The sequence below is a fragment of the Hakea prostrata genome, chromosome 3, assembly GCF_041222555.1.
Source record: "Hakea prostrata isolate BN-2017 chromosome 3, UWA_Hpros_2, whole genome shotgun sequence".
Taxonomy (NCBI): Eukaryota; Viridiplantae; Streptophyta; class Magnoliopsida; order Proteales; family Proteaceae; genus Hakea; species Hakea prostrata.
This window is the reverse complement of record NC_142602.1, coordinates 60,732,962-60,752,123: the sequence shown is the minus strand read 5'-3', so window position 1 is coordinate 60,752,123 and position 19,162 is coordinate 60,732,962.

Sequence of the window (19,162 nt, the reverse complement as noted above, 5' to 3'; positions counted from 1 at the left end):
AAATATGCATAATAGAGAATGAGAATTGATATAAAAAAGAGCCTAAGAAGCCTAGTTTTCAAAATAGATTGCTAATCAAACAGTTCATTGACATATCATGTTCATCAATTAATAGTTGCACTTGTTGTAAGTCCATTTCTGCAGTCTTGACATCAGAAAAAATGTTAGGGAACTCCTCTTTAGCCCATCCTTTAACACCCTCTTTAGCCTTTTCAGCTTTTGAGTAAAAATAAAAATTGCATCACTATCTGAGGGGGTTTCCAAGAATTTTCTACAACACCCATAAAGTTGGGGTTGTCCATCAGAAGTTATTGAAACGAAAGGGAATATTAAAGGGTCTCTCACCTGATTCAAAAATCAGCAGCAGAGGATAGTGATCAAATGCCTGAACAAGGAGAACCATTTGATGTGTATCCCCAAATTGACTCAGCCATTATTCATTAGAAAAGATCCTATCAAGAACTACTTGAACATGACCCCGACGAAGGTGGTGCTGCGACCAAGTGAATTTCTTACCCATTGAAGCAACTTCTAGTAATTCACATCCACCATTGCTTGAAACTCAGCTGTAGACCCAATGCTATCCTGGTTATATCGACTAGGATCTTTCTTTTCTGATGAGCGTAGTGTAGCATTAAAATCACCAAAAATACACCATGGTAGAGACAAAGGAAGGCCAACCAAGTCCAACCACAATTTGCGCCAGTCAACCCTAAAACAACTCCCATGGATCACAGAAAGACCATATCTGTCTCCTCTCCAATTAACCTATACTGAGATGTGTTGGCCTGAGGAAGTTACCACTGTTGGTGTGTGCAAATCTCGCCTCCAGAAAAGCCACAGATTCTGTTCTTTATCAGTTCTATTATTATGAATAAAATCACTACTAAACCCCAATTGATTCAACATCAAGACTGGACACTTTGTCACTTCAACTTTCGGTTCAGCTTATAAAAAGTAAGTCTGGTTAATGAGAAACTCAAAAAAAAAGTTTAAAACTCTCTAATCAGATAGCTTACCAATCCCTCTATTATTCAAAAAAAAATAAAAAAATAATAATGATAAATAAATAAATAAATAAAAGAACCCTTCATATAGAATGATTTAAAGAATTTGATTGTTAACCCTTTTGGATTGACCTGTTACTTTATTTTTCGCCTTTGCAATTAACTTTGAATCAACTCAATTTACTTCATCCAACACCACAGAGATGACCCCTGCACTTTTAGTCTTCACTCCCTTTTTTGGCCGACCAGCTTTGAGAAGAATAGACGCAGGCACTGCTGGATCTGATTCACCATTCAATTCTGGCAAGGAGGAGACCACATGAGATTGGTCCCTTTTGCCCACGGCATTGGCTGTAGATCATGTCGCTAAACAATCAAAAATAAAATCATATACTAATCTAGCTAGCAAAGAGTACGGGGTCGAACTATGAGGAACTAAAAGGGTAAGTTACTTAGATTGAATTCAACAAACTAAATTTAAATTAAATCTATTAATTAATGCAAAAACTTTAACTATGAATATTTGAAGATCTTTGCGATATAGCTTTACACTTCAAAGAAAATTAATGATGGTTTTCCTAGGTACGCCCTATCTTCATAAGACTATTGTCCTTTGCCGAAGCTTGCACACTTAGTTTGCTGAGCTATAAAACATCTTTGGCCAGACTCAAACACAATCAACTAAAAGATATAGAACAATCAAATTAATGAAATAGCATGGTTCATTTATATCCCAAAGAAAAGGAACTAGCTACTCATTATAACAAAGTTCATAAAACAAGATGGAATTTATAAAGAGAGAGAGAGAGAGAGATGTGGTCTTTGAGCAATGAGAGAGATGAGAGCCATGATCCGTGTTCGCTGTCTTCTCCCCTTCTCTGTTGTTGGCTTCTTTTTTATGTATTTTTCATACAATGAATCTGTCCTCTTTACCCTTCCATTCGACCTTTATTCGTTTGGATTCTGGAAACACTTAAAAGTAAAAATTTGTGGATATTTTCGTTATCTTTCTATAGCATCTTGAATCACCAAAATCTGAGTTCATACAAGAGAGATATGTCCAAAATATTCAAGGTGGTTATGTTTACCCGATTTTCATATCTTATTACCAATTTTGTTCCTTGGACCTCCACTTGTTTCCAATTTGACTAAGATTCATGCTCTCCTTGCATAAATTAAGTTGGATCTTAGCATTCATGATTTCTTGGGCAGCAAGATTGAATCTAATGATATAAAATCATCAAATATCTAATATATTTGCCAACTTTGCTCCACATTATATCTAATAACCAAAATCATCTTATTCCTAAAAAATACACAGAAATACTCAATTAGCTCTCTTTTAATTAAATAAGTATGGAAATTAAATCAAATAAACAATGATAAATGCATGCTTATCAGTTGTGCACTTTTGATTTGGAATATTCTCATGTGCCTCTTGTTGGTCATTAGAAGAGGGCATCACCTTATCGTTTGCTTCAGAGACCAATGATTAAGGTTGCGTTTAGTTCCACAATTCCCTTGGAATTTACTTCGAATGATGTTTCTACAGAATCATGATTATTTGGAATTAGGTTTTGTAGGATCATATTCGTTTAAAAATAATAATAATAATAAATAAATAAAATAAAAAAACAGTTTAGTTCTCTTGATTCTGATAACTAAATCTGTCTGAAAAAACCATTTGGTTACCCTAATTCTGAAATTTGAATTTGCCTAAAAACTGTTTGGTTACCCTGATTCTGGAGTGGATTCAACTTGAATCACTTAAAAAATTGTTTGATTACCTTAATTTTATGGGTGGATTTAACTTGAATTACTTTGAAAAGCTGTTTGGTTACTTAAAATATAGGGATAATTACTAATGCCCCCTTGTACTTTGGTTTTATTACTAATCATGTCACACCCCACCCGCCGGTCTCGGTTACCCGCCCGACAACCTATGGGAGTGAACCATCACAGGTTTCATGGTCTTACCATCAATAATAATAAATGCAAGTAATAGATAATCATGAGCAAGAATAAGTACAATAATTAATAGAAAGATTACAGAAGTGCAAATACTCCAATAAAATAATCAAGGAAAGAATCAATGCTCAAAAAGAATAAAGAGTTCAGCGGAAGCAATCAAAATAAATCAAATAATCTTCTTTCCAGTTTCTTTCTCTAAAGCTAAGAACTGGTATTCTAACTTAGCAAGGAAAGGGGTTCTCCAATTCCTCTCCATACGATCGGCAAAAAGTTTGGCAACCTGTCTCCTCTGTCCATCAATGGGTGCTATAAGTGCACTTCATGCACTCGCTGAAGCTCCCATACAAGCTATCTCCATCTCCCATTGACGATGCCACGTCTTCTTCGTACAGGAGGGCTCTTTCATACGAATCCATTCCAACTTCCAACGTTGGGCCACTATCTATATAGTTTATATCATACATACAATAAAAGGAATGAGTTCTGACAAACTCAGTAAGGATAACATAATTCTCATCCATATGTCAACACAATCAACAAAGCATATATGATATGTATGAAATGCAAAAGTATGAATGCTACTAAGATCTAACTGTGCATGTCTCTAACAGTTGACATGCTTTAAGATATACATCAACCCTCCTTTGGGAAAATCTAGTCACTTTGATCCCTCATGGACTGGATACCTCTGTTGGGATCTTGGGTAAAGGGGTAAGTCCACACTTGGCTCACAAACCATGATTGGGGTTTAAGTCAACATTCTCTTACCACGACCATTGGCATGAGTACTGGCGCATGTCAGGGTTTCTAATCCAATGCAAGTCATAATGGTAACACACTACATAAAGTTCAGATACTTCCCCTATGGCACCAACCAACTAGGTTCTGTATCCTTCGCAACCTAGGAATGAGAACCCTCACAGACTGGCTACCGCTATTGGACTCCACTCCCTGACCCTATGGTCATCTACATATTGTTGGGGCAGAAGCTCTCATGACTCCTCACGACACCCGGTCCACTCCTTGGATGTCCATGAGCCCAACCCTAACATATGCAACCCTACCATTGCATGAACAACAATGGACCACTGAGTCTCCGCACGGATTAGTTACTACTGTAGGATGAAATAGAGTCACATCACCATCGTCACGAGTCATCCGGTGTCAATTCCCCTACCAAAAGGGTAGTAGTATATGGGATACCTAGCCATGCAACTCTAGACTCTCCCTGGGTATGTCATCCAATAGTCATGATAATACTGGAGGCATCAATGAGCATGTGTCCCATACCACAGCCCTCTGATATCTTAAGCCAAGATATTCCAATGGAATACCCTTTCCATCAGAACCACAATATACCAATCACAATCATACCAAAACCATAATTGATAAAGTATATACAAAGACATTACAAACAGCAGGTATACAATAAGATAGCATGCTTATTACAGTTACAGCAAGATATACTATTAAAGAACAGTTAAGAAAGACATTGATCTAGCATGTTCAAGTCATTGCATAAAGACAAGAATGTATATCCTTACCTGTAAATAAGTAGAATTCCTTTAAAATGCAATCCACAAACAATTATAAGACTTTTAGTAGAAATAGAGAACACCTATAAACAGGGTTATAAGATCATATAAGTCAAATAAGTCAAACAGACAAATAGCCAAAAGCCACATACTTACTGGAAACCTGTTGGTCGCTTGGGTCAAGCGACTACCACTAGTGACCGCCCCAAAAACAAAATGCTTTCAATCTGAAACTCAAGCTTTTGATCATCTGATTTCGATCCGTTTTTGGGATGATCTCAATCCGAATTTCGAACCTAACACATCCATAACCAAGGGGTAAAACGAAACCTAAAATTTTAATGCAGAACAGTCACCCAAAATCTTCCCCTTGATTGGATCCATCCTTTTCACAAAGCAGGGTTTCGTTTTCGGATAGGATCTCATCACGAACATTGGAAAGAGAGCAACAACTAACCAATTGGGTAACCACTAACAACAAGGGGATGGGATTACACCAATCAGAAGCTAAAGGAAGAAAAAGGGTGAAAGGAGATCCAATTACCTAACCAGAATCACCAAATAAGGAAAAGGAAAACTTCAGATCTCAGTCCACGCTCTGCTCACCTTCCAGAGTGTCTCCACTTCCTCCTAACCACCAAAAACAGCAATCCTGAATATAATAGTCGTTAATTGGGTGAATGTTTCTATTTATAGAAGTCTGGGGGCAAATTAGGACAAAACCCTGCAACTAGAACCAAGCGGTCTCTTGGGGTGGTCGCTTGGTTCAATCAACCACCTCAAGCAACCGCTCCCTGGTATATTACTATACAAGGGTGCTTTGCTTAAGAGATTGAAACCCAAACAACCTAACCCTAATCAACACATGGGGGAGGTCTTACCTTCAATCCGGACATCTACACCACTTGCCTTGATCTAGAGATCCAACTTTCAAGAAGGGCAGGTTCTTCATCCAGAGAATTCAGATCCATGGGTTCAAGGTATGGATCATGTGCTTCTATCTAGACACTTCACAAATTTACCCAGCTAGACCTTTGGGTTTTCGAACCTGCAATACGGATCCCGGGTTAGAAATACGGGGGTTGTTACAAATCAAACCTCTTTCTTTATGAAATTATTTTTGCCCCCCTCACTTCTAACAGTGTTAAGTGGTTGTTAACATCAAATATGTAATGTCTATTTTGTCCTTCATTAAAATTAAGAGGTTAACAATATGACATTACCCTGATTTATAGAAACTATATTGAATGTCAATTATATCCTTAAAATATATATTTTAGAATTAATTTTGGCTTTGATGGGATCACACACTTATGGTTGTTGAAAATCTCATGTTCTACTTAAAATTTTTCACAATCACAATGATGGAAGTTTTACAAACAAATTAGCATATAAGATGCTAATTGATAGGAAATTTGGTAACATGTATAATGGTCAGCATATATTAGGTGATTTTCAATTTCCAATTTTAAATTACATTTTATATTTCCTAATATCTTAGTTTATATTTGAAGTTTTATTTAATCACACATTTCCTTTATTCGGCTATCTCTTTTTAGAGAAGAAAAATCAAATCTTTCCTTCATTCGGGTTTCTTTTTCGAAAAGAAAAGCTAATTTAAAGTTAATTTTTTCCGATAGTTAATTAAGGGTGACATTATAACTTGACAAAACAGTAAATAAGTAAAGAGAAAACTATAGGATTATTTTTTGGATTTTGAAAAAATATATAGATGCCACATCATCAGTAAACTAACGAAGCTTAACGGTAGGAGGGCATTAGTAATTTTAGACAAATTTAAAGATTGGATTAGCAATTTTAAAAAGTACATGGGATAAAGTAGTAATAAAATAAGAGTACAAGGGGGCAACATCACACACACACACACACACACACACACACACACACACACACACACACACACACACACACATATATAATCTCAAATCTGTTTCACAAGGCCAAGTCTTTAAAATCTGGCGTGATGTGCAACAAGTTCAGTCTGCAACCTTGGGGCAAACCATGACCCATCCACCTAGGGAACTTTTTATAGCATTGTTGTATAGGGTGCAATCGACAATTTATATTTAATAATACAAGCATGAAAAAAAAATGCTTAGTATGTACCGATAGTAAGGGTGATCTTAAAACAAAATGGGTGTGATCTTACACTTGGTCAAGGTTCTAATCCACATGAAATAAAATCCTCTATTGAACCATTTTTTAAAAAATCATAGAGAGCCATTAGCCTATGCATGATGTGTTCTATCTACGAGTAAGGAAAACAACTTTTTAATATTTATGAAAGAAGATTAGCATGATGGACTCTCAAAACCATCAAAATTGATTAGAACTTCCACCAAGTCCAAACTTGTTCTTCCAAATTTGAAGAACCGTGTGTATTTAGTGATTGCCAACTATCCAGTTTGTGATGAAATCAAAGTCCAGGTTAAATGATCAAACACTTGATCATTTTGTAGTGTTTAACTCAAGTGAGTTTGTAGTATCTCTTCATTTTTTTTCCCCCTCTGTTTAATTTTTTAATTATTTTAATATATTTTTGTTTGGGGTGAGGTAAAGAAGAGCAGCTGCAAGGGCTTTGTGTTTTGTCTAATAATAATTGGTTATAGGTATTAATCAATAGGAAAAAGGGTGAACTGTGACTTCGAAATGTGTGTATACAATTATCACTTTATTAAAAATCATACAAATAACCAAGAACCTTGAAATATCCTTAAAAATCATCCAAATAAACATTAATTTGAGTCTGCAAGGCCCAAAAGAGCAGATACATCCAATGCCATGTTTAACAGTTAAAACACAAATTATCAGTTGGAGAAAGAAACCTGCAAGTATATAGAATGGGGGAATGGGGTTAAAAAAACCTATAACTAATTCTAGATTCAATCCTGGGGTGATTTGTTAATGACAGATTTGTGGATGTGAGGAATCACACCACCACCTGCAATTGTGCCCTTGATCAGTGTATCAAGCTCCTCATCCCCCCTGATAGCCAGCTACAAATGCCTTGGAGTGATACGCTTACCTTCAGATCCTTGCTTGCATTTTCAGCTAGTTGAAGAACTTCTGCTGTCAAGTACTTAAGAATAGTTGCAGAATAGAGTGCTCCACTTGTTCAAATCCTTGCTTGCATTTCCAGCTAGTTGAAGAACCTCTGCTGTCAAGTACTCAAGAATAGCAGCAGAATAGGGTGCTGCACTTGTTCAGATCCTTCCTTGCATTTCCAGCTAGTTGAAAAACTTCTGCTGTCAAGTACTCAAGAATGGATCAATAGTGAATAGACTCCTGCACTAGTAACTGCCGCTGTGGCACCAACATGTCCATTGGCAGCTATCCTTTAATTTAGCTTCCGATGAATTCGGCCCACTGGAAACTACAACCCATCAAAGGACACAATAACCCAATTAAAACCATAAAAATCATGTTAGGTTTTTTTATATTAAAATCTATATTATCTATATTAAGTTTCAAAATTAGTTTTTACATTTCTTTTATTTAGTTGTTTTGTTAGTGTGTGGGACCCATGAGGTAAGGGTGGTAATGAGGCACCATGAGTAAAGGAGGCCCTTCATGATCTTGGTTATGAGGCTCTTCATGACATTGGTCATGGGTCTTAAAGGTCTTCATCATGGTGGTGTGGTGGGCTTACTTGAAGGGTGGAATTTACTTAAATTCTAACACTTGACCATCAATTCTCATTTCAACTTCATGACCATTCATGGCCATTACCATGAGTGGGGTTAAGGTTATTGAATGGATTAAATCTAATTCATTGCCTTAAGAATCTCAAGGGGTGTAAGATGAGGTTTGGGCCTATATAAACCCAACCCTTCCTTGCATGTGTTGTGCAATTGAGACAGTCCTCATACTCACATTATTTATTTTACAAAGTTCATTTCTTTCTTGAGTTGTCTAAGTGTCGTGCTCTAGCTTTTGGCTCCTTGAAGGGACTAGAAGAACTACCTCATCTTCTAGTTGGAGGTTGCTTTATCTTGGAGGTGATGGTGCGAAGAACCCTTGGTAGTAGGGTGCATCAATTACCTTAAAGACAGCACTCAAGGTCATGTGCCTCAACCTCACTAATTAGTGGTCCGTTCGGTTGCAACATCAAGCTCTCCGGATTGGCTAAGGATTTTCATCTTTCAATTGTGTTGCAATTTCATTTTTTGTATTTTGTAGAATTTGTAATACAATTACCCCGACAAGTTTAAGGTAATTGATTTCTAAAAGATCCAATGGCAAGTCTTGGAGATGGCGACTTCAACAAAGACGAGAACAACAACATTGAGGTTGTTGATGGAGTTAACACAGGAGGAGATCCTTTAAACAATACCGTTGAAGGCAACGTTGACAAACAAGGTGACGACACATTCGTTGGTATAGATGGTATGAAATATCCATTCCTTGCTACCCATGATTCAATCCCCACTAATGTAGTTCCAACAGTGACAGATCTTATCCCGGATTTTGGTAAGATGCAGATTGTCACTAAATTCGACAAAATCGAACAGTTTGGAGGTCAAAACTTCAAACGGTGGAGGCAAATGTTATTGTTTGCCTTAGCCCAAATTGGGGTAGCATTTGCCTTGACTGAACCCATGCCAGAAAAAATAATGATCCTATTAAGAAGAGCAAAAGGGTGGCTTGGATTCAAGCGGGCTACCAGTGCAAGAATCGAATTTTGAATGCATTATCTAATGACTTATACCATGTGTATAATTCATTAGAATATGCTTATTCGATTTGGGATGCTTTGGTTAAGAAGTATTCTCTAGAAGATGCTGGTTCAAAGAAATACTTAGTGGCTAGCTTTATAATTTTTTCTAAAGAAAGATAGTGACACCATATCAACCCAAATTGATTTATTTCAAATTGTGGTTGGGAAGCTAGCAAAAGAAAAAAATGGTCATAACTGAAGAATTTGTAACCGGTGCCTTGATAGAAAAACTTCCACCTTCATGGAATGCTTTCAAGATGTCTATGAAACATAGAAGATGTGATTGACCTTAGACCAATTGGTTGTAAGGATCAAGATTGAAGAAAGGAACCAGTTCAAAGACAATGGTGAAAAAGACCTTGGGAAAAGAAGCCTAAAAGTGAACTTGGTGGAAACCAACAAGCAAAACAAGAAGAGGAAAAGTCATCTAGACTATGATGAGTCTTCTAAGAAAAAGAAATTGGCTTGTTTTGTTTGTGGAAAGGTTGGCAATTTCAAGAAAGATTGTAGGTTCAAGAAGGGAAATAATTGAAAATGTGTTTTATTCCTATTCTGTGGGCTCAAATGATGAAAATGTAATTGTGGGAAAGGGATAACTTAGTGAGGGTTTGTTTGTTCTTAGTATTTGTGAAATCTAGCCTTATCCTAACCCTGACCTTGACCCGGAGTTGTTTGTAGGTCCGAAGACCCGAAGTAAAGGAAGAAGCCAACTATGGGCCATATCAGTGGAAGGCATGGTGCTTGACCCTAAACCCATGGGAGTTGATGATGGGGTTCCATACTTGGAAGCTTGTTTAGAACTAGAAAGGAAACTGCACCTTGTTGAAGATGAGTCTAGTTGATGGACTTGAAGTATAGTTAGACAAGATTCGAAGGCATTTCTCTATACTAGGTAAGTCATGTGTTGGGAGAAGCACATTAGGTTTGGACTTGAGTTGGGCCTGCAATTCCCTATCTTGGCCTTGCTGACTGACTTGGTCGACTGGTTGGTCGATTGGCCAATCGACCAACAGGGTCAGAATTTGGCAGAATCTTTTGTTAGGTCTGTTGATGCTCTATTTAATAGGAATACGAGTTTCATAGCCTCCTTTGTTTCTAAAACCCTTAGAGAACGTGGGAAGACTCTCTCAAAGCCTCTCCTTGGAGTTGTGAAGAACATTGCAAGACTTCAAGCTTCTCATCTTCGATCCTTCAATCTAAGGTTAGTAATCGCTCTTATGGTGTATTGATCTACTCCTCCTGTATCTTATTCTTGATTGAGATTAAGAAGAAGATGCTGCATCCTTGCAACCATCTCTTCTACAATCTCTTTTCATTCTTAAGGTTTTATGACATTTACATTGATCTTCGCCGTGATCCTTGTGAAATCCTCATGAAACTATGATCACTCTCTAGATTCAATTTCTGAAGCATGATAGATCTATTTTGCATGATGTTTTCATGTATGATCTCTTGCTTATCATCTACTAGAATGAGATATGATCATCTCTAGTTTTCATTTGGATTCATAGCATGTTTTTCATAAAAACTTGGGATTTTACCAAATTAGAAAGTCATGATTCCAAATTAGTAAGTAGTGTTTTTTTTATCATTTTTAGTGGCTAATATATACTAATTTAGTGTTAGATTATTGTTCTAGAGGTTTCCTCCAAGTTTCATAGAGTTTCGGATCTTGTAGATTGAGTTTTGGATCAAAAATCACATTTTTGCTTCGTACTGTCTCAGGTGGTCGATTGCTTGGTCAACTAGACCAAGCTACCACCCAATCAACCAAGCAAGATAGTAGCTCTGTTTTTTGCTCGATTTGATTTGTTTGATCTTCGATCTTTTAGGCCTCTTTCCTAATGATGTATCTATGATTGTTTAGGGTTTATTTGCTAAGTTTGGAACCACTCTCTTTGATCTTTGGATATTCATCAAAGCTATTTAAGGTAAGGACAGTTATTTCAATAATTACATACATTGCGTGAATCTTAGTTTCTGTTTTGGGATTCTTTTAGATTCACTACCATAAATGTATTTTCTTATTATTCTATTACTGATGTAAGTACTTTGACTACAGTAGTATATTCATGTATTCTTTTGATTTTGATTACTTATTCTTATCAGTTACATATTGGATTGATCATGTTTATGTGTATCTTTCTATATGAAGAGATATTGGTTGTGTATGTTGTGACTAATTTGAGAATGTGATTGATTAGGTATGATTTGAGATTGGGAAATGTCCTTTCGAAATTTTTGTCCTTGGACATCAGTGGGAATAGTATGGGATGTTTCCAATGGTGCCCTTTGACACTTTCCCGAATCATTGATTGTCATACCTAGGGCTTGTCTAGCAGTGTTTGGCTAGGAATACTCTTGTTATATCAGACCCGATTCGGAAGGGTATTGAGACGAATGACCCATGGCAGCAATGGGGATTCATGGGCACTCAAGACCGGTAACCAACCCGTGAGAGGACATAAATCACATTGTGGGGGCCATTTGTTGGTAGGGTTACAACTAGTAGACTTGGGCTCATGGCGCTCAAGACCGGTAACCAATCTGTGAGGGACATGAGAGCTTCCCGTCTATTATTTGTGGATGACCAATAGGGTTGATGAGTCCGTAGTCAGGGACTATGCTGACTCTAGTATGAAGGATACCGGAAAGGATCGTCAGGGGCGAGGAATGGATGTATCTGGACTTGAGTTGATATGACTAATTAGATGACTTGCATTTGGCTAGGTTTTACCCTGGCATGCGCCAATACTTAGACCAATGGTGATATGAGAGAGAGGTGACTTATACACCAGCCATGGATTGTCCCGAGGGATGCCGGACCCACTACTAAACGACATTGTGTGATGAGACCTTCCTAAAGAAGTATGGTGCTATGACTTAAAGCATGTCTGTCAATAAAGACCAGCATACATAGAGTTAGATTCATACATTCATTGTCTGTTTCATATCATATTGCATCATGCTATGTTTTCCAATCATGTTATTTATGTTGTTGTGGATTAACTTGCCTTGCTGAGTTCTTTTGAACTCACTCCTTTTTGTACAATATTTTTGTTAGATTACTCTACAGGTACTGAATATTATGAAAGTCAATATGAGGAAGTGCAAGCTGAAGAAGCGTACTACACACAAGGTGCTGGCAACTATGAAGATCACGTTGATGATTCCTCGTGTAATCATGTTACGTACCATGATTAGCTCTACTGTGGAGTGGTAACGTCTATGCGTGGTTGATGAAGTCTATATTTATGAAGACGTTCTTTATAAAGTAGAAAACACTTAGTTAGTTTGATTATCATTTTCTTACTTTCCTTTGAGAACAATTTTATTTTTCTCTTAGATTTATGAGCTACATTCCGCTGTAACTGTGGAGTGAGATTCCGCCTCACTCTACTTCTTTTTGATATTATACATTTGGTATCATTTCCACACTATGATTACATTGTCATTCTTTCCTTATTTGGATATCTTATTTATATCATTATGCATTGATTATATTTTGTTCATGATTATGTTATTGTTTCTGTGGGAGGATGATTTCCTCGATACTTGTTCTTTGGGGCTGTGGATCACACACTCGGGTATGCCAGATAAGGTACTAGCTGGGTGGATGTGACAATATTTCAAATGTTGTAAGTGAAAAGTCTAGCACTTATTCTGTTTACTTTGTTGTTTTGTACAATACTTATGATTTGTGACATAGTTGTGTGAAATATATCACCAAACTATGCAAGTTAGGGATGATCACCGATAAGATGGAATCTCCCAAGGACAAGTGTAAAATTTGTGTGGAGGCTAAGTTAACCAAAATGCCTCACAAGACTATGGATAGAAAGAGTGATCTCTTGGAATTTATTCATAGTGACTTAAGTGACTATAAGTTATATGAGTCAAGGGGATGAAACAATTATGTTTTCACCTTCTTAGATGATCATTCTAGATATACCATGATATATTTGCTCAAATCAAAGAATGAGGCCGGAAAGGCATTTATATTTTACAAAACAGAAGTTGAAAATCAACTTGGCGAGAAGATTAAAAGACTTAGAACCGATAGAGGGACTAAGTATTTTAATCTTGATAAGTTTTGTGAGGAAAATATAATTATCCAGAATCAAATGGAGAAGTGGAAAGGAAAAATAGATCTCTTAAAGAGATGATGAACTCTATGTTATTGATTTCAATGTACCACTTGATATGTGGGGGAAGCCATGTTGACATCTTGTTATCTTTCAAAATAAATAAGGTGTACAATGGTAAAAGGAGGCATATATGCCTTAGACACAATCTTGTGCGACAATACATAGATGAAGGAATGATAGCTATCGATTATGTGAAGTCAGAAAGGAAATAAAGTTCACATGTTCACAAAGGCTATGTCTGTCAAAAACTTGTGTGTTGTATCTACAGGAATGGGGTTAATGCCTAATCCTTGGGTCACGTGATGGATACCCTACCTATGTAAAGAGGCTAAATACCTGAATTAGGTTCAAGGGGTATAAACAAAGTCATGGGTAGACCGGTTCAGTACTACTATTTATAATTATTCCATTCTAGGGTGTAAATGAAGGTAATAGTACTACCAAAAGGGTAAGGTTGAGAAAAGCTCTTAATTAGTCTAATCCCAAGGAATGTGGGGGGTGTGTTAGTTGTGGTGCACATCAGAGACTAACCTAAGTGGATGTAGGTGGTTTGGCCGCCACCAATGAGAACTTATAGGCAAGTTCTCTAAACATTCATGAATCTAGGATAAGGGACATGGCTGGTTCAAAAGTCCAATGTGTAATATAAAAGGTAGCTCCAAAAGTCGACCTTTAGGACATGGATGATGGGACGGTCAACTACGGTAATGAGGAAAGGTTCAAGGAGTTTGACTCTACCCATACTTTGTAGCGCGACTCATTAGACCTAGTGTAGGTTCAAGTCCGAAAGACACCTACAGCGATGTGTCCTTTAGTGTCTAATACAGTCACAACGCGAGTCATTTTTTGCAATTTTGAAACTCGTGGGGGATTGTTAGGTTTTTTTTATTAAAATCTATATTATCTATATTAAGTTTCAAAATTAGTTTTTACATTTCTTTTATTTAATTGTTTTGTTAGTGTGTGGGACCCATGAGGTAAGGGTGGTAATGAGGCACCATGAGTAAAGGAGGCCCTTCTTGACCTTGGTTATGAGGCTCTTCATGACATTGGTCATGGGTCTTAAAGGTCTTCATCATGGTGGTGTGGTGGGCTTACTTGAAGGGTGGAATTTACTTAAATTCTAACACTTGACCATCAATTCTCATTTCAACTCCATGACCATTCATGGCCATTACCATGAGTGGGGTTAAGGTTATTGAATGGATTAAATCTAATTCATTGCCTTAAGAATCTCAAGGGGTGTAAGGTGAGGTTTGGGCCTATATAAACCCAACCCTTCCTTGCGTGTGGTGTGCAATTGAGACAGTCCTCACACTCACATTATTTGTTTTATAAAGTTCATTTCTTTCTTGAGTTGTCTATGTGTCATTGTGACACCCAGCCTAACTAGCCCGGAAACCCGATCTGTTTTGGGTGAAGTAGGGTTTGTTTAATGTTGACTTTGAAGTTGGACCGTGATTTCGGTTTTACTATCTTTGAAAATCTTAGGAAGCCATGTCAGACCTTTCCCTTAGAGTTGATCCAATGTCCCAAAATGAAGGAAGATGTCCTTGTGGGCCATCTCAGTAGAAGATATGGTGTTTGACCCAAAACCCATGGATATTGATGTGGTGTTTCCTTATGGAAAGCTTATTTGATTTGGAGTTGAACTACTCATTTGTGAAGAAGAACTTGGTTGATGGACCTAAAGCTTAGTTGGACCTGTTTTGAAGACATCCCTCCATACTAGGTAAGTAGTATATTGTGTTGAAAGAAGCCCATCCAAAAATATTGAAGTTAGGCCCATTAAATCCTTTGTTTTGAATAAGCTGTCCAGGCAGTGGCATTTTGATAATTTTATGTTTTGAAGGTTTTTAAAAGTTTTATTTCTTTTAATTTGGTAAGCTATCATACTATGTTTCTAAACCTATTGATGGCGTGGGAAGGACCTTAGAACTTTCTCTTTGGCAACCAATTAACCAACATGGTCAGTTTAGTGAAATCCTAGTAATTCTTGAACTCTTTGTGCTATTTAAAAGGGGGAACTCCATGTTTTTCACTCTCAATCTGTTTCTAAGCCTTGGAGAACGTGGGAAGATCCCTAGAGCCTCTCCTTCGAAGCCAAGGAAGATCCTCAAGCATCTGTTCAGATTTCTTCATCGGTTTCTCTTCTATGAGGTTGGTATTCAATTCGTTACTTCTTTAATTCATTCTTTCTTCTCTACTTCTGATTTTCTGATCATGAGAAGGGTATTACACTACTGTAATGACCTCTTCTCTAATTCTTTTAGCCCTACAGTGAATCCCCCAATTCACTCTATGTTCTTGACGCCATATGGCGACGATTCTTGAATTTGATTCCACCAACAATCTTAATGACACTTTCCCTAATTTTTCTACCTACCTTTATGATTGTGGGGAAGGTCTCATATTATCACCATAGCCCTAGAGTGAATCCCCCAATTCACTCTATGTTCTTGACGCCATATGGCGACGATTCTTGAATTTGATTCCACCAACAATCTTAATGACACTTTCCCTGATTTTTCTACCTACCTTTATGATTGTGGGGAAGGTCTCATATTATCACCATGACCTTCCCTTGTGTCCTCATGATTGAGGAGTTGTTCCCTAATATTCCCTTGGACCTTTGGAAACCAAAAGGGGAGAGATTTTTAGGGGAAATTCTTGGGTAACCTTCATGAGAGGGTAACCAATTGGCAACCCTTTTATTTTCTATTAATGCATTGGACCCTCCCCAAAACCTTTCTCGATTGTAAATTCTTTGCCCTAAGGGTGAATCTTTATTCTCCCTAGTCTTTTCGTGGGATACACGAATTCTTGTTAGTAAATCCCTAATTGTATGATTTGAATTTCTTTCCTTTCACTTTAATTGAGAACCATATTTTCTCTCATTGGTAGACCCTTCTAATTCCATTCTTTATTTTGAAATACTAATGAGATATTCCTTTATCTATCTTGGGTTGTTTTTGTGAGGATTAATTATGGGTAACTCTCATGGGAGGTAACCAACTCTCATGAGAGGTAACCATATATGAAACCCTCATGTTCTTTTATCTGTTGGAAACTCCCCAACACCTTTTCCGATTGTGCATTCTTTCTTTCTCTTTCCCTTGGGTGATATTTGTGTTAACCTAAACTTGATCATCTTTATTTTCTTGTTTTATTGGCTATCAATTTACTTCCCTTCATCCGGTGCTCTCAACCTTTTCATTGGGAGCCATAAAAGGGTGAAACCCTAACCTCTTGGATCAAACCAAGAACCCTTAGTTTGATCTTGTTAACAGCCAATCAATGTGTTTTCTTTACTAAAATTGTAACTTATCATTCTCTAATTCTTTATCCTTGATCACACTATATTTTCTTCATGATCCATGTTTAACCTAATTAGGATTTCTAATTATTCTTTCTTCGTTCTTGTTCTTGATTGAGATCAGGAAAAAGATGATGCATCCTTGCAACCATCTATTCCATGATCTCATTCTATTCTTTGAGATCTATGATCATCATCATGATCTTAACCCTAGCCAATAGATTCTTGAAACCTTAACCCTAACCCTTGAATGATCTTTTTGAAAACCTTTTGTAACCTTCCATGTGAGGGAAACCTCATGGGTAATGTTTCTATTAACCTAAACTAGATTTCCTATGATTTATTGTTATTTTCTTGATAACAATCATTCCCTCTCTTTCCGTGATCATAACCTTTTCATGAGCCATATGTTATGATGAAACCCTAACCCCTTTATTATTGACCTATTGAGATTGATTTTTTGGACTATGATCTCCCCCATATCTTCATTTGGGTTAGGTTGTACTTGGTCTTCAACCCCATGAGCAAAGCACCCTTGTATAGCAATATACATGGGGGCGGTTGCTAGTGGCGGTCGATTGAACCAAGCGACCGCCTGATTCTGTTTTCGGGGTTTTGCCCTATTTTGCCCCCTGTTCGTTATAAATAGCATCCCTCGCCCTATTAACGCATTAATATGTTCGGGATTGCTATTTTGGGCGATTAGGCGGCAGTGGAATCATGCGGGATTCAGGTCTGAAGTGCTGTTAATGTTATGGAACCTTTTCTCTACTATTCTTGGTGATTCTGGTTAAGGTAATGAATCTCCATCTGCAATTCTCTTCTTTTTAACCTCTAATTGATTTGAACCCATCCCCTTTTTGTTGGTGGTTACCCATTTGATTTGTTGTACTCCCTTTCCAATGTTCTTGATGAGATCCTGTCCAGAAACGAATCCCTGCATTTGTTAATGGATAGATCCAGTCAAGGGGAGAGTTTCTGGGTAATCCATTTATGGTGTTTGTTAGGTTTCCCTTCACCTTTTGTCTTTAGGAGTGTTAGATTCGAGACTTAGGCCATGATCACTCGAAATCCGGATTGAAAACGGATGATCAAAAGCCTGAGTTTCGAATCTGAAACTCTCTATTTTTGGGGCGGTCACTAGTGGCGGTCGCTCAACCTAAGCGACCGGCTCAAGCGACCGGCCGGTTTCCAGTGTCTGTGTAAGTTTGATTTTGGATTTGTTTTGACTCTTGACTCTTATGTATTCTTGTAACCCTATGCCTAGGTGTTCTCTGTTTCAAGTAAAAGTCTTATAATAGTTTCTGGAATTCAAGTTAGAGGAATTTTACATAATTACAGGTAAGGACATGCATTCTTATTTATATGCAATTACGTATACATGATGATTCGGCTGTTCTATTTACTATTCTTTGATCATATAACTTGCTGTAATTGTATAAAGCATGTGAATCTTATTGTATTCTCGCTGTTTGTGGTGTTCCTTGATGTACTTCATCTTTTATGATATTGCACAACTGTTCATGGTATGATAAAGAGTGATGTAGTGTAGTTGTGATGGAAGGGGTATTCCATTGGGATATCTTGGCTTGGGATATCAGAAGGTTGTGGAATGGGACACATGCCTACTGATGTCTCCAGCACTATCATGATTACTGGATGACATACTTATGAGAGTCTAGAATTGCATGGTTAGGTACCCCACATGCTATTACCCTTTTGGCAGGGGAATTGAAGTCGGGTGACCCGTGACAATGGTGACGTGACTATGTTTCATCCTATAGCGGTAACCAGTCCGTGCGGAGACTCAGTGGTCCACTATTGGTCATGTAATGGTAGGGTTGCATATGTTAGGGTTGGGCTCATGGACGTCCAAGGAGCAGACCGGGTGTCGTGAGGAATCATGAGAGCATCCGCCCCAATAATATGTGGATGACCATAGGGTTAAGGAGTGGAGTCCAATAGCGGTAGCCAGTCCGTGAGGATTCTCACTCCTAGGTTGCGAAGGATACTGAACCGAGTTGGTTGGTGCCATAGGGGAAGTATCTGGACTCCATATAATATGTTACCATTATGACTTGCATTGGATTAGAAACCCCGACATGCGCCAGTACTCATTGCCAATGGTCATGGTGAGAGAGTGTTGACTTAACCCCCAGCCATGGTTTGAGAGCCAGTGTGGACTTTCCCCTTTGCCCAGGATCCCTACAGAGGTAACCAGTCCTTGCCGGATCAGAGTGATGAGACTTACCCAGAGGAGGGCTGGTGTATATCTTAAAGCATGTCAGCTAATAGAGACTTGCATAGTTAGATCTTAGTAGCATTCATATTTCGCATACCATCCATATCATTTCATCTCAGTGCATTCGTGGATTGTATTGACATATATATGAGAATTGCTTGTTCCTTACTGAGTTCGTTGGAACTCATTCCTTTCATTGTATGTA